Below are 18,137 nucleotides of genomic sequence, written 5' to 3' on the forward strand. Positions count from 1 at the left end.
GATCTTGTTGTTCCTACTTCTTATGTTGAGAAACCACCTTTCCCTATTAGGATAAAGGATCATGCTAAAGCTTCAACTGTGGTTCGTAAAAGGAATATTAGAACTTATACACCTCCTGAGCAAATCAAAGTTGAACCTAATATTGCTATTGTTAAAGATCTCTTGGCTGATAATATTGATGGGCATGTTATTTATTTCTGCGGTGAAACTGCTAGAATTGCCAAACCTTGTGCTAAAGATAAACATAGACCTGTGGTAGGCATGCCTGTTATTTCTGTTAAAATAGGAGATCATTGTTATCATGGCTTATGTGATATGGGTGCTAGTGCTAGTGCTATACCTCATGACTTATACAAAGAAATTATGCATGAAATTGCACCTGTTGAGATAGAAGGTATTGATGTTACCATCAAACTTGCTAATAGAGATACAATATCACCCATTGGAATTGTTAGAGATGTTGAAGTCTTGTGTGGGAAAACTAAATATCCTGCTGATTTTCTTGTTCTTGGTTCCCCACAAGATAGCTTTTGTCCCATTATATTTGGTAGACCCTTCTTGAACACAGTTAATGCTAGGATAGACTGCGAAGTGTTGTTACTATTGGCTTGGGTGATATGTCTCATGAGTTTAATTTCTCTAAATTTAGTAGACAACACCGTGAAGAGGAATTACCTAGTAAGGATGAAATTATTGGTCTTGCTTCTATTTTCATACCTCCTAGTGATCCTTTAGAACAATATTTGCTAGACCATGAAAATGATATGTTTATGAATGAAAGAAGGGAAATAGATGAAGTATTCTTTAAACAGGAACCCATTCTGAAACACAATTTCCCTGTTGAAATCCTAGGGGATCCTCCTCCATCCAAGGGTGACCACGTGTTTGAGCTCAAACCGTTACCTGATACTCTTAAATATGCTTATCTTGATGAGAAGAAGATATATCCTGTTATTATTAGTGCTAACCTTTCAGAGCATGAAGAAGAAAGATTATAGAAAACTCTGAGGAAGCACCGTGCTGCTATTGGATATACTCTTGATGATCTTAAGGGCATTAGTCCCACTCTATGTCAACATAAAATAAATTTGGAAGAAGATGCCAAACCAGTTCGTGATCATCAACGACGGCTGAATCCTAAAATGAAAGAAGTGGTAAGAAAGGAAATACTAAAGCTCCTGGAGGCAGGTATAATTTATCCCGTTGCTGATAGTCAGTGGGTAAGTCCCGTCCATTGTGTCCGTAAGAAGGGAGGTATTACCGTCGTTCCTAATGATAAAGATGAATTGATTCCGCAAAGAATTATTACAGGTTATAGGACGGTAATTGATTTCCGCAAATTAAATAAAGCTACTAAAAAGGATCATTACCCCTTACCTTTTATCGATCAAATGCTAGAAAGATTATCCAAACATACACATTTTTGCTTTCTAGATGGTTATTCTGGGTTCTCTCAAATACCTGTGTCAGCCAATGATCAATCAAAAACTACTTTCACTTGCCCTTTTGGTACTTTTGCTTATAGACGTATGCCTTTTGGTTTATGTAATGCACGTGCTACCTTTCAAAGATGCATGATGGCTATATTATCTGACTTTTGTGAAAAGATTTGTGAGGTTTTCATGGACGACTTTTTCGTCTATGGATCCTCTTTTGATGATTGCTTGAGCAACCTTGATCGATTTTTGCAGAGATGTGAAGAAACTAATCTTGTCTTGAATTGGGAAAAGTGCCACTTTATGGTTAATGAAGGTATTGTCTTAGGGCATAAAGTTTCTGAAAGAGGCATTGAGGTTGACAAAGCCAAGGTTGATGCTATTGAAAAGATGCCATGTCCCAAGGACATCAAAGCTATAAGAAGTTTCCTTGGTCACGCCGGATTTTATAGGAGGTTCATTAAGGACTTCTTGAAAATTTCTCGGCCTCTGACTAATTTATTACAAAACGATATACCATTTGTCTTTGATGATGATTGTGTAGAAGCATTTGAAATACTTAAGAAAGCATTGATCTCTGCACCTATCGTTCAGCGACCTGATTGGAATTTACCCTTTGAAATTATGTGTGATGCTAGTGATTATGCTGTAGGCGCTGTTCTAGGGCAAAGAGTTGATAAGAAATTAAATGTTATTCAATATGCTAGTAAAACTCTAGACAATGCTCAAAGAAATTATGCTACTACTGAAAAAGAATTCTTAGCAGTTGTATTTGCTTGTGATAAGTTCAGACCTTATATTGTTGGTTCTAAAGTAACTATTCACACTGATCATGCTGCCATTAAATATCTTATGGAAAAGAAAGATGCTAAACCTAGACATATTAGATGGGTTCTCTTGCTACAAGAATTTGATTTGCATATTGTTGATAGAAAGGGAGCTGAGAACCCCGTTGCAGACAACTTGTCTAGGTTAGAAAATGTTCTCGATGACCCACTACCTATTGATGATAGCTTTCCTGATGAGCAATTAAATATCATAAATGCTTCTCGTACTACTCCGTGGTATGCTGATTATGCTAATTACATCGTTGCTAAATTCATACCACCTAGTTTCAAATACCAGCAAAAGAAAATGTTTTTCTATGATTTGAGACATTACTTTTGGGATGACCCACATCTTTATAAAGAAGGAGTAGATGGTGTTATTAGACGTTGTGTACCTGAGCATGAACAGGAACATATCCTACGCAAGTGTCACTCCGAAGCTTATGGAGGACACCACGCTGGAGATAGAACTGCACATAAGGTAGTGCAATCCGGTTTTTATTGGCCTACTCTCTTCAAGGATGCCCGTAAGTTTGTCTTATCTTGTGATGAATGTCAAAGAATTGGTAATATTAGTAGACATCAAGAAATGCCTATGAATTATTCACTTGTTATTGAACCATTTGACGTTTGGGCCTTTGATTATATGGGACCTTTTCCTGCCTCTAATGGTTACACTCATATTTTAGTTGCTGTTGATTACGTTACTAAGTGGGTAGAAGCTATTCCAACTAGTAGTGCTGATCATAACACCTCTATTAAGATGCTTCAAGAAGTTATTTTTCCGAGGTTTGGAGTCCATAGATATTTAATGACTGATGGTGGTTCACATTTTATTCATGGTGCTTTCCAAAAAATGCTTGCTAAGTATGATGTTATTCATAGAATTGCATCTCCTTATCACCCACAGTCTAGTGGTCAAGTAGAATTGAGTAATAGAGAGCTCAAATTAATTTTGCAAAAGACTGTCAATAGGTCTAGAAAGAATTGGTCCAAGAAACTTGATGATGCATTATGGGCTTATAGAACTGCATATAAAAATCCTATGGGTATGTCTCCGTATAAAATGGTTTATGGAAAAGCATATTACTTACCTCTTGAACTGGAACATAAGGCATATTGGGCTATTAAAGAGCTCAACTATGATTTCAAACTTGCCGGTGAGAAGAGGTTATTTGATATTAGCTCACTTGACGAATGGAGAACCCAAGCTTATGAAAATGCCAAGTAATTTAAAGAAAAAGATAAAAGATGGCATGAAAAAGGATACAAAAGCGTGAGTTTAATGTAGGTGATTATGTATTGCTATACAACTCTCGTTTAAGATTTTTTGCAGGAAAACTTCTCTCTAAATGGGAAGGCCCCTACGTTATCGAGGAGGTCTATCATTCCGATGCTATAAAAATCAACAACTTCGAAGGTACAAATCCGAAGGTGGTGAACGGTCAAAGAATTAAACATTATATCTCAGGTAATCCTATAAATGTTGAAACCAATGTTATTAAAACCGTAATCCCGGAGGAATACATAAGGGACACTTTCCGTAACGTTTCAGACTCCGAAAAGGAATAGGTATGTGGTACGATAAGTAAACCGACTCCAAAACAGTTTTTAAGGCAATATTTCTCCGTTTTGGAATATTTAGAAAAATAGAAAAATAAGAAGCAGTCAGGGAAGGACACAAGGCCTCCACGAGGGTGGAGGGCCCGCCCTACCCTACTGGGCGCGCGCCCCTACCTCGTGGGCACCTCGTGTGCTCTCCGGACTCCGTTTTCTTGCACGATATGTATTTTGGTGCATAAAAATTCATTATATAATCTCCCGAAGGTTTTGACTCCTGTATCACGCAAATATCCTCTGTTCTTGTTTCGAGCTGTCCTGCTGTAGATTAGAACAACATGTTGTCCCAGGATTCGGAAGGAGAAAGCTATGTGGGTGATTACCTTGCAGATCCTAAGGTCTATGGAGATGTGGAGCATTGTGGTTGGACTACTGAGGAAGAAGAGGACTATGAACCCAAGGGAAAGGAGGAGACGAGCTCAGATGAAGATGAAGTCCCATTACATCAACCTGGGGACATGCATGTGGAGTTCAAAAAGTCAAGCCTCCCTGATAGGGCAAAGAAACTAAAGATCGAGTTTATCCCTTTTTGTCTCTTGCAGGAAAACAAGCAGGAGCTATGCAAAAAGATATTAACCCTGGATCAGGAGATGGATGACTGGAGGGATCAAAATTCTGTCCTCAAGCACAAATTAAGGGAGAAGCCTACTCCATCAACTAAACCATCACCTCCACCTTCTTCATCATCAAAGGAGACATAATCACATGGGTATGGGCACTCCCCTTGGCAACTGCCAAGCTTGGGGGAGGTGCCCCGGTATCGTATCACCATCACACTCCTATATTTACCGTTTTTCTTAGTTCGATCCTATTAGTAGTATCTTGATCTAGTAGAATAAAGTTTATGGCATGATCTAGTTTTGAGTTTTGCTTTATGATCCCTCTATGTAATCGAGTCCGTGAGCTATATAATAAAGATCAGTGTTGAGTCAAGGGCTTGATTACCTTGCTATGATCTTGAGTGAATAAAAGAAAAGATAAAAAGAAACAAAGAGATCATATTGATGTTATCGAGAGTAATGACTTCACATACAAAGAGTATGATGATTAAAAGTTGTTGGGAGTTGGCAAACATAGCCTTGGTCATCGTTGCAATTAATAGGAAGTAATAAAGAAAGAGAGGTTTCACATATAAATATACTATCTTGGACATCTTTTATGATTGGGAGCACTCATCAAAATATGACATGCTAAAGAGTTGATGTTGGACAAGGAAGACAACGTAATGGGTTATGTTTTCTTATATCTAAGATAAAGTATAGTGTCATGGATCATCCAACATGTTGAGCTTGCCTTTCCCCCTCATGCTAGCCAAATTCTTAGCACCAAGTAGAGATACTACTTGTGCTTCCAAAAACCCTTAAACCAGCTTTGCCATGGGAGTCCACCATATCTACCTATGGATTGAGTAAGATCCTTCAAGTAAGTTGTCATCGGTGCAAGCAATAAAAATTGCTCTCTAAATATGTATGATTGATTGGTGCGGAGGAAATAAGCTTTATACGATCTTGTGATGTGGAAGAAATAAAAGCGACGGACTACATAATAAAGGTTCATATCACAAGTGGCAATATAAAGTGACATTCTTTCGCATTAAGATTTTGTGCATCCAACCCTGAAAGCGCATGGCAACCTCTGCTTCCCTCTGCGAAGGGCCTATCTTTTATTATTATCTTCTACCTTATGCAAGAGTCATGGTGATCTTCACTTTTCCTTTTGACATTTTATCCTTTGGCAAGCACAGGGTGTTGGAAAGATCCTGATAGATATATCTAATTGGATGTAAGTCAGAATGAGTTATTATTGTTGACATTACCCTTGAGGTAAAAGGTCGGGAGGCGAAACTATAAGCCCCTATCTTTCTCTGTGTCCGATTAAAACTCCATAACCACAAGTATTGCGTGAGTGTTAGCAATTATGAAAGATTAAATGATAGTTGAGTATGTGGACTTGCTAGAAAGCTCTGACATAGACTCTTTCTGATGTTATGATAAATTGCAATTGCTTCAATGACTAAGATTATAGTTTGTTAGTTCTCAATAAAGTTTCTGGCTCATACTTTTCATTGTGAATAGATTATTACTTGAGCATAAAAAATCATATGATAATATTCATTTATGTTGCTGTTATGAGAATAATCATGATGCCCTCATGTCCGTATTTTATTTTTATCGACACCTCTACCTCTAAACATGTGGACATATTTATCGTTATCGGCTTCCGCTTGAGGACAACCGAGGTCTAAGCTTGGGGGAGTTGATACGTCCATTTTGCATCATGCTTTTATATCGATATTTATTGCATTATGGGTTGTTATTACATGTTATGTCACAATAGTTATGCCTATTCTCTCTTATTTTACAAGGTTTACATAAGGAGGGAGAATGCCGGCAGCTGGAATTCTGGGCTGGAAAAGGAGCAAATATTAGAGACCTATTCTGCACAACTCCAAAAGTCCTGAAACTCCACTAAAGTTATTTTTGGAAATAAAAAAATATTGAGCGGAAGAAGTACGTCAGAGGGGGCCCCACCTGGCCACGAGGGTGGGGGCGCGCCCTACCCCCCAGGGCGCGCCCCTGCCTCGTGGGCCCCCTATTGGCTCTCCGGTGGCCATCTTCTGCTATATGAAGTCTTTCGTCGAGGAAAAAATCATAAGCAACCTTTCGGGACGAGACTCCGCCGCCACGAGGCGGAACCTTGGCGGAACCAATCTAGGGCTCCGGCAGAGCTGTTCTGCCGGGGACACTTCCCTCCGGGAGGGGGAAATCATCGCCATCGTCATCACCAACGCTCCACTCATCAGGAGAGGGCCATCTCCATCAACATCTTCACCAGCACCATCTCCTCTCAAAACCCTAATTCATCTCTTGTATCCAATTCTTGTCTCCAAGTCCGGGATTGGTACTAGTAGGTTGCTAGTAGTGTTGTTACTCCTTGTAGTTGATGCTAGTTGGTTTATTTGGTGGAAGATCATATGTTCAGATCCTATATGCATATTAATACCCCTCTGATTATGAACATGAATATGCTTTGTGAGTAGTTACGTTTATTCCTGAGGACATGGGAGAAGTCTTGCTATTAGTAGTCATGTGAATTTGGTATTCGTTCGATATTTTGATGGGATGTATGTTGTCTATCCTCTAGTGGTGTTATGTGAACGTCGACTGCATAATACTTCACCATTATTTGGGCCTAGAGGAAGGCATTGGGAAGTAATAAGTAGATGATGGGTTGCTAGAGTGACAGAAGCTTAAACCATAGTTTATTCGTTGCTTCGTAAGGGGCTGACTTGGATCCATATGTTTCATGCTATGGTTAGGTTTACCTTAATACTTTTGTTGTAGTTGTGGATGCTTGCAATAGAGGTTAATCATAAGTGGGATGCTTGTTCAAGTAAGAACAGAACCCAAGCACCGGTCCACCCACATATCAAATTATCAAAGTACCGAACGTGAATCATATATATGAACGTGATGAAAAGTAGCTTGACGATATTTCCCATGTGTCCTCGGGAGCGCTTTTCTATATATAAGAGTTTGTCCAGGCTTGTCCTTTGCTACAAAAAGGATTGGGCAACCTTGCTGCGCTTTATTTACTTTTGTTACTTGTTGCTCGTTACAAATTATCCTATCACAAAACTATCTGTTACCACTTATTTCAGTACTTGCAGAGAATACCTTGCTGAAAACCGCTTATCATTTCCTTCTGCTCCTCGTTGGGTTCGACACTCTTACTTATCGAAAGGGCTACGATAGATCCCCTATACTTGTGGGTCATCACACCTTTTGGATCGACAAAAACTTTTGGTTGCATCATATACAACACTTCTTTAAGATATCCGTTAAGGAATGCCGTTTTGACATCCATTTGCCAAATTTCATAATCATAAAATGCGGCAATTGCTAACATCATTCGGACAGACTTAAGCATCGCTACGGGTGAGAAGGTCTCATCGTAGTCAACTCCTTGAACTTGTTGAAAACCTTTCGCAACAAGTCGAGCTTTGTAGACAGTAATATTACCGTCAACGCCAGTCTTTTTCTTGAAGATCCATCTATTCTCTATGGCTTGCCGATCATCGGGCAAGTCAACCAAAGTCCATACTTTGTTCTCATACATGGATCCCATCTCAGATTTCATGGCCTCAAGCCATTTTGCGGAATCTGGGCTCATCATCGCTTCCTCATAGTTCGTAGGTTCGTCATGGTCAAGTAACATGACCTCCAGAACAGGATTACCGTACCACTCTGGTGCGGATCTTACTCTGGTTGACCTACGCGGTTCGGCAGTAACTTGATCAGAAGTTTCATGATCATCATCATTAGCTTACTCACTAGTTGGTGTAGGAATCACTGGAACTGACTTCTGTGATGTACTATTTTCCATCTCGGGAGAAGGTACAATTACCTCATCAAGTTCTACTTTCCTCCCACTCACTTCTTTCGAGAGAAACTCCTTCTCTAGAAAGGATCCATTCTTAGCAACGTATATCTTGCCTTCAGATCTGTGATAGAAGGTGTACCCAACAGTCTCCTTTGGGTATCCTATGAAGACACATTTCTCCAATTTGGGTTCGAGCTTATTAGGTTGAAGCTTTTTCACATAAGCATCGCAGCCCCAAACTTTAAGAAACGACAACTTAGGTTTCTTGCCAAACCACAGTTCATAAGGTGTCGTCTCAACAGATTTAGATAGTGCCCTATTTAACGTGAATGCAGCCGTCTCTAAAGCAGAACCCCAAAACGATAGCGGTAAATCAATAAGAGACATCATAGATCGCACCATATCTAATAAAGTATGATTGCGACGTTCGGACACACCATTACGCTGTGGTGTTCCGGGTGGCGTGAGTTGTGAAACTATTCTCTATTGTTTCAAATGAAGACCAAACTCGCAACTCAAATATTCTCCTCCACAATCAGATTGTAGAAACTTTATTTTCTTGTTACGATGATTTTCCACTTCACTCTGAAATTCTATGAAGTTTTCAAATGTTTCAGACTTATGTTTCATCAAGTAGATATACCAATATCTACTCAAATCATCTGTGAAGGTCAGAAAATAACGAAACCCGCCGCGAGCATCAACACTCATTGGACCGCATACATCAGTATGTATTATTTCCAACAAGTCCGTTGCTCGCTTCATTGTTCCGGAGAACGGAGTTTTAGTCATCTTGCCCATGCGGCATAGTTCTTAAGCATCAAGTGATTCATAATCAAGTGTTTCCAAAAGCCCATCAGAATGGAGTTTCTTCATGCGCTTTACACCAATATGACCTAAACGGCAGTGCCACAAATAAGTTGCACGATCATTATTAAACATATATCTTTTGCCTTCAATACTATGAACATGTGTATCACTACTATCAAGATTTAGTAAAAATAGACCACTCATCAAGGGTGCATGACCATAAAAGATATTACTCATATAAATAGAACAACCATTATTCTCTGATTTAAATGAATAACCGTCTCGCATCAAACAAGATCCAGATATAGTATTCATGCTCAACGATGGCACCAAATAACAATTATTTAGGTCTAAAACTAATCCCGAAGGTAGATGTAGAGGTAGCGTGCCGACGGTGATCACATCGACTTTGGAACCATTTCCCACGCGCATCGTCACCTCGTTCTTAGCCAATCTTCACTTAATCCATAGCCCAAGTTTCGAGTTGCAAATATTAGCAACAGAACCAGTATCAAATACCCAGGCGCTACTACGAGCATTAGTAAGGTACACATCAATAACATGTATATCAAATATACCTTTCACTTTGCCATCCTTCTTCTCCGCCAAATACTTGAGGCAGTTCCGCTTCCAGTGACCAGTCCCTTTGCAGTACAAACACCCTGTCTCAGGCTTAGGTCCAGACTTGGGCCTCTTCACTTGAGCAGCAACTTGCTTGCTGTTCTTCTTGAAGATCCCCTTCTTCCCTTTACCCATTTTCTTGAAACTGGTGGTCTTGTTGACCATCAACACTTGATGCTCCTTCTTGATTTCTACCTCCACAGCCTTTAGCATTGGGAATAGCTCGGGAATTGTCTTATCCATCCCTTGCATATTATAGTTCATCATGAAGCTTTTATAGCTTGGTGGCAGTGATTGAAGAACTCTGCCAATGACACTATCAACTGGAAGATTAAGTCCTAGCTGAGTCAAGTGATTGTGGTACCCAGACATTCTGAGTATATGCTCACTGACAGAACTATTCTCCTCCATTTTGCAGCTGTAGAACTTATTGGAGACTTCATATCTCTCAATCCGGTCATTCGCTTGAAATATTAACTTCAACTCTTGGAACATCTCATATGCTCCATGACGTTCAAAACGTCGTTGAAGTCACGGTTCTAAGCCGTAAAGCATGGCACACTAAACTATCGAGTAGTCATCAGCTTTGCTCTGCCAGACGTTCATAACATCTAGCGTTGCTCCTGCAGCGGGTTTGGCACCTAGCGGTGCTTCCAGGACGTAATTCTTCTGTGCAGCAATGAGGATAATCCTCAATGGACCCAGTCCGTGTAATTGCTACCATCATCTTTCAACTTAGCTTTCTCTAGGAATGCATTAAAACTCAATGGAACAACAGCACGGGCCATTTATCTACAACGACATAGACATGCAAAATACTATCAGGTACTAAGTTCATGATAAATTAAAGTTTAATTAATCATATTACTTAAGAACTCCCACTTAGATAGACATCCCTCTAATCATCTAAGTGATCACGTGATCCATATCAACTAAACCATGTCCGATCATCACGTGAGATGGAGTAGTTTTCAATGGTGAACATCACTATGTTGATCATATCTACTATATGATTCACGCTCGACCTTTCGGTCTCAGTGTTCCGAGGCCATATCTGCATATGCTAGGCTCGTCAAGTTTAACCCGAATATTCTGCGTGTGCAAAACTGGCTTGCACCCGTTGTATGTGAACGTAGAGCTTATCACACCCGATCATCACGTGGTGTCTCGGCACGACGAACTGTAACAACGATGCATACTCAGGGAGAACACTTATACCTTGAAATTTAGTGAGAGATCATCTTATAATGCTACCGCCGTACTAAGCAAAATAAGATGCATAAAGGATAAACATCACATGCAATCAATATAAGTGATATGATATGGCCATCATCATCTTGTGCCTCTGATCTCCGTCTCCAAAGCACCGTTATGATCACCATCGTCACCGGCTTGACACCTGGATCTCCATCGAAGCATCGTTGTCGTCTCGCCAACTATTGCTTCTACGACTATCGCTACCAATGTAGCGATCCGACCTCAGACGGTCAAATCTCTGTGCATAAGTGTCATCCCTGGATCGGTAATGCTGACAAACACAGTACTCGAATGATTTATAGCACAGTTCAATCACACACTTATTACATCGAATGTCTCAAAAGAGAACTTATTACAATAAATATGGCTTAAGGCCATCTAAATAAGATAACAGCAGAAGGCTTGGAAGATAAAGTGAGTCCATCAACTCCAACAGCATAGCTGAGTGCACGACAACGACCTAACCGCTTCCTTACTCATTGTCTGAAAAGTCTGCAACATAATACGTTGTAGCCCGAAAATGGGTCAGCACATGGAATATGCTGGCAAAGTAACACAGTAAAGCAACGAACAAAATAACTGCTATCACTACATTCATATATGGCTGGTGGAGGCTGTATGGTTAACATGTTTTGCGAAAAGCCAATTTTTTCCTACAACAAAGGAATAAATTTTATTTAACTATCATGGTGGTTGAACAACACTGAGAATGGTACCCCCCATCTCAATCCCAATTAAGGAAAATAATCATCAACCCAACAGTTTAATTTTAGAGTGATGAGATACAGTAGGATAGTCCAAGTACTAGATACTCAAGATGTCCATAACCGGGGACACGACTAACCATGATTAGATTGTACACTCTGCAGAGGTTTGCGCACTTTTCCCCACAAGACTCGATCTCCTCCGTTGGATTTCTCGCACTAGATGGTGTTTGAGAAACGGATGACCGAGACATAGTCTTTCAGAAACATTAACTCTTTACTCCGGGTGGACCGGTACACCTACTTTCCCCTAGATCTGCTAGTCCACCTCTTCAAGAGGTCATGTAGCATACTCAACTATGCCAGAGCCCATAATGGCTTGTGGCTGCGCACGGAAGTTTCTAGCATGAAATATCTCATGATCCCTTTGAGCCTGGGTGGCAGACCGTAGGAGGATCACACGGTATATCCCCGGGACCTCCTAGGACAACACTGGATTCTCCAGGTGCCCAAAACAAGCAATCCACCCAGATGTATATTAATGTTGCCACCTTAAGTTGAACCATTAAATAACAATCTCACATCTGTCATGGATTCACTCACCCAAACCACGTCTACGAGCACAGCATAGCAATAGTAGCATAACGTAGAAGTAACTCCCAAGGTTTGATAATAAACAGGGCAATAGGTTCTACCTCATCATCTACTTCCCAATACCCACAAGTTAATCACATCCTAATCATGCAGTGTTTGAGGATTGGAACTAATGCATAAAAACTGGGTATGAAAAGAGTATGATCAATGTGTTACTTGCCTTGCTGACGATGTGCAAAACCTAGAGACTCGTAGTAGCACGCTTCGCACTCCGGGAATTCTATCGCAAAGAAACAATTGCATACATAAGAAATCAATCATAGATGCATGAGTAAACTCAAATAATAAGATCGAATCTGAAAACGCAACTGAAGAGTTTCGATTTGCAAAAAGAATCAAATCAAACGGAGCAACGAAACTAAAACTACGAAAGAAACAAGATCCGTTTACTAATCTGGACTAAAGTCAAATTTTACAGTACCAAAATCTTGTTCAAGTTGGTTAAACAGAAAGAGGGCTCCGAGGCGCTTGAATCGCCTGATTCCGATAAACGACCGAAAAGATAAACTAAAACGAAAATCGGGTCAGAAATCACGATCAAAAATAATCGCGAAAAAACCCTGGAAAAAGAAAACTAACGAATAGGCTAACGAACGAACGTTCACTGTCTGTAACTAATGGGTGAACGGCGTTCGTTAAAATCGAACGTACGGATGAACGTCCGCAATTTAACCGAACCGAGAAAAACTAAACCCATCTATTTTTTTGAAGAAGACAAATCTAGGGTTTAAAAAAATGAACTAACCGAAAAAAACGACGGCCAACTCGCGAAAATAGGCGGCGGCGGCTACCTCGGCGGCGGGATCCGGCGGGGCGGGGCGGCGGCTCCGGGCGGCGGCGACGCGCGGCGGCGGCGGTGGCTAGGGTTCGGGAGGCGCGGAGCGGCGGCTGGTGGGCTGCGGGGTCTTGGGCCCCTGGCTTATAAAGAGGCCGGCCGGTTTGGTGTCCAGGTCGGACACGGCCCGGTAAGGCGGTTGCACTTTTTTTTATTCCGACGCGCAGAAAAACAAAGAAAAGAAATACTAAACGGACTCCAAAAATCCTGAAATAAATTTCCCCGTCCTCTAAAAATCTACCGGACAAGGTGGACATTTATTTAGGACTCTAATGCAATTTTGAAAAACGCGTATTTTTCCTAATTCAAATAAAATAGCAATAAAATCCAAATAAAAATGTTTATTTTTTTTAATATTTTTCCTTCAATATTTCATTATTTTGGGGAAGTCATATTATCCCCTCTCATATATTTTGATATGAAATATTTTCGGAGAGAAAAATAATTAAAACAAATGACCCATGTTTCAATATTTGATAAAATTCAAATATGAAAACGATGAAATCCCCAACTCTCTCCATGGGTCCTTGAGTTGCTTAGAATTTCTAGGATCGCAAAGCAAATATGCAAGTGAAATATGACATGCATGAATGATCTATGTATAACATTCCAAATTGAAAATTTGGGATGTTACAAACCTACCCCCCTTAAGATGAATCTCGCCCTCGAGATTCGGGTTGGCTAGTAAATAGGTGTGGGTGGACTTTGAGAAGATCATCCTCTCGTTCCCAGGTGGCTTCATCATCGGTATGGTGGCTCCACTGGACTTTGCAAAACTAGATAACCTTACTGCGTGTGACTCGGCTGGCAAACTCGAGAATCTTGACAGGTTTCTCCTCATATGTCAAATCACTGTCCAACTGAACCGGTTCCGGGGGCACTGTATCTCTCAGGGGTATATCGGCCATCTCAGGATGACACTTCTTCCACTGGGAAACGTGAAACACATCATGAACTCCTGGCAGTCCTTCGGGTAACTCCAACTTGTAGGAAACCTCTCCCATAGGTTCCAAAACTCGGTATGGTCCTACAAATCTCGGGGCTAACTTTCCTTTAACTCCAAAACGTTTAACTCCTCGCAGATATGCTCTGTCTCCGATTTCATAGACTACCTCCTTGCGTTTTGAGTCCTCATAACTCTTCTACCTTGACTGAGCTACCTTCAGTCTGTCTCGAATCAACTTAACCTTCTCTTCGGACTCCTTGATAAAATCTGGTCCAAACAACTGTCGGTCTCCAACTTCATCCCACATCAATGGTGTTCTGCACCTTCGTCCATACAGGGCCTCGAACGGTGCCATCTTCAAACTGTCCTGGTAGCTATTGTTGTACGAGAACTCTGTGTAGGGCAAATTGTCATCCCAACTGGATCCATAATCTAGCGCACAAGCTCTCAACATATCCTCCAGAATCTGATTGACTCTCTTTGTCTGTCCATCTGTCTGCGGATGAAAGGCTATACTGAACTCTAGCCCCGTACCCAAAGTCTGATGCAACTGATGCCAAAACTTTGAAGTAAACTGCTTTCCTCTATCTGATACGATGGTCCTCGGAACTCCATGCAGACATACGATCCTGGTCATATATATATCTTGGCCAACTTCGCACTTGTATAGGTGGTCTTCACTGGGATAAAGTGAGCCACTTTAGTCAAGCGATCAACTACTACCCAGATAGAATCATATCCCGATCGGGTCCTGGCAATCCGGTGATGAAATCCATGCCAAGCTTATCCCACATCCATTCGGGTATCGGCATAGGCTGCAGTAATCCTGCTGGCTTCTGATGTTTTGCCTTGACTCTCTGACATACATCACATACGGCTAGATACTCGGCAATATCCTTCTTCATACCAGTCCACCAGAAACGCTCCTTCAAATCCAAATACATCTTGGTGTTTCTGGGGTGAATTGAGTATGGTGAGTCATGAGCCTCCTGAAGTATCAACTTCCTGATCTCTGCATTATTGGGCACATAAACGCGGTCCTCAAACCACAAGGTGTCGTGCTCATCCTCACGAAAACTTTTGGCTTTTCCTTCGCCCATTCTCTCCTTTATCTCGGCAATCTCCTTATCATCCTTCTGAGCTTCCCGAATCTTTCCCAACAATGTAGACTGAACTTCCATAGCTGCAACAAAACCTCTAGGAACAATCTCCAAACGAAGTTCCCTGAGATCCTCGGCTAACTCCTTTGGCATCCCTCCGCTTACGAGGGTGTTAACATAACTCTTACGGATCAAGGCGTCTGCTACGACATTAACCTTTCCTGGATGATAATGCAGCTTCATGTCATAATCCTTTATGAGTTCTAACCATCTCCTCTACGTGAGGTTCACCTCCTTCTATGTGAAAATGTTCTTCAAACTCTTGTGATCCGTGTACACATCACAACGGTTTCCAATCAGAAAGTGTCTCCAAGTCTTGAGTGCATGCACCATGGCTGCTAACTCCAAATCATGCGTGGCATAATTCAACTCATGCGGTCGAAGCTGTCGTGAGGCATATGAGACAACTCTTCCTTCTTGCATAACTACACCTCCAAGTCCTAAGCGTGAAGCATCGCAATACACCCTGGAAGTCCTTACGTATATCTGGCAGAATTAGCACTGGGGTTGTAGTCAAACGTTTCTTCAACTCCTGAAAACTGGCCTCACATTCTTCCGTCCATTTGAACTTGGTGTCTTTCTTCAACAACTCCATCATGGGCTTCGCAATCTTGGAAAAATTCTCAATGAATCTCCGGTAATATCCCGCGAGTCCAAGAAAACTGCGGACCTCGCTAACTGAAGTGGATGCCAACCACTCAGTGACTGACTGAACCTTGGTGGGGTCTACTGCTATACCTTCTCCTGATATAACATGTCCAAGGAATCCAACTTCCTTCAACCAAAACTCACACTTGCTAAACTTGGCATACAACTGATGTTCCCTGAGTTTCTCGAAACTAAACGCAAATGCTCCTTGTGCTCCTCTTCATTCTTCGAATATACCAAGATATCATCTATGAACACCACGACAAACTTATCCAAGAACTCCATGAACACTTTGTTCATCATACTCATGAAATAGGTAGGGGCATTAGTCAATCCAAATGACATAACCGTATACGCATACAGCCCGTACCTTGTGGTGAAAGTTGTCTTAGGTATATCCTTCTCCCGAATCTTCAACTGGTGGTATCCTAATCGCAGGTCGATCTTTGAAAACACTTTAGCTCCTTGTAGCTGGTCAAAGAAATCATTGATCATCGGCAGTGGGTACTTGTTCTTGATCGTCACTTCATTCAATGCCCGATAATCAACAACCATCCTCAACAATCCATCTTTCTTCTCAACCAAGAGCACTGGGGCTCCCCACGGTGACAAACTTCGTCGGATGTAACCTTTCTCCAATAACTCCTTAATCTGCTTCTTAATCTCCTCCAGATCGTTTGCGGGCATCCGGTATGGTCTCTTCGATATAGGCCCGGTGCCTGGCAATAGTTCTATTAAGAACTCAATGTCTCAATCCGGTGGCATGCCTGGTAATTCCTCTGGAAACACATCTGGGTAATCCTTCACAATAGGTACTTCTTCCTGAACAACTCCTGAGAGGGAATCTACTTGGGTTCTCCTTGACATATGCCTGGATACATACTTGATCCTTTTTCCCTCCGGGGTAGTGAGATAAATCGACTTACTGGCGCAATCGATGTTCCCTCCATACATCGATAGCCAATCCATGCCCAGTATCACATCCAACCCTTGTGACTCTAGAATCATAAGGTCTGAGGGGAAAGTATGACTACCTATGGTTAATGGCATCTGAAAACATCCTCTGCTTGCCATATACTCAGCTCCGGGTGAGGTTACTAGCATAGGTGTCTTAAGAACCTTAGTGGGCAACTTATACTTATCCACGAATCCCCTTGATATGTATGAATGTGATGCACCAGTATCAAAAAGAACGAGTGCAGTAAACGACTTAACCAAAAACTTACCGATAACGGCATTTGGCTACTCTTCAACCTTCTCCACGTTAACGTGGTTCACTTGTCCTCGGTTGAATGGGTTAGGCTTCTTCCCAGAGCTTCCATTTCCATTGCGATTCTTCAACTCAGGGCAATCATTGGCGTAGTGTCCAGTCTTCCCGCACTTGAAACAAGTAATTTGACTCTGGTCCTTCTTGGCGGGTGTGGCTGGGTTAGAGCGGTTCTGATTGTTGCTTGCTCCATTCCCATTCCCATTCTTGTGGCCATTGTGGTTGTGAGAACTTCCTCCATTGTGAGTGGGGCCTCCATGGTTATGGGTAAATCCTCCTGAGTTCGTAGTAAAGCGAGGCTTCTGCTGAGCTCCTGAATTATAATTCCCTTGTCTGTACTTCCTCTTGCGGCTATCAATCTGCTGCTGCTTCCCTTCAATCATGAGAGCCTTGTCTACCAACTCCTGGTAGTTGTTAAATGTCGCCACCATCAACTGCATGCTCATCTCATCATTCAACCCTTCCATAAACATCTCCTGCTTCGCGGCATCTGTGGCCACATCATCAGAGGCATAGCGAGATAACTTGCTAAACTCATCCACGTACTGAGATACAGTACGGTTTCCTTGGCATAAGTTGTGAAACTCACGCTTCTTCATGCTCATAGCTCCAGTTGAGACATGTGTTATGCGGAATGCTTGCTGAAACTGATCCCAAGTGACATTGACTATAGGGAAAGTGGTTGTGTAATTCTCCCACCATGATGATGCTGGTCCATCCAATTGATGTGCGGCAAAGTGCACCTTCTCAGCATCTGTGCAACCTGCGGCGGTCAACTCCCTTCCAATACGGCGTAGCCAATCATCTGCAACTATCGGCTCGGTGCTACTGGAAAACACCGGCGGCTGCAACCTCAGAAAATGGGCTAAGTTGTCAACTGGAGGTGCTGGCGGTGGGTTGTTGTTGTTGTTGCCATGGTTCTGAACTAACAATTGCATCAAGGCATTCTGTTGCTGGATCAACTGAGTG

The sequence above is a fragment of the Aegilops tauschii genome, chromosome 7 (genome assembly GCF_002575655.3).
Source record: "Aegilops tauschii subsp. strangulata cultivar AL8/78 chromosome 7, Aet v6.0, whole genome shotgun sequence".
NCBI classification, from domain to species: domain Eukaryota; kingdom Viridiplantae; phylum Streptophyta; class Magnoliopsida; order Poales; family Poaceae; genus Aegilops; species Aegilops tauschii.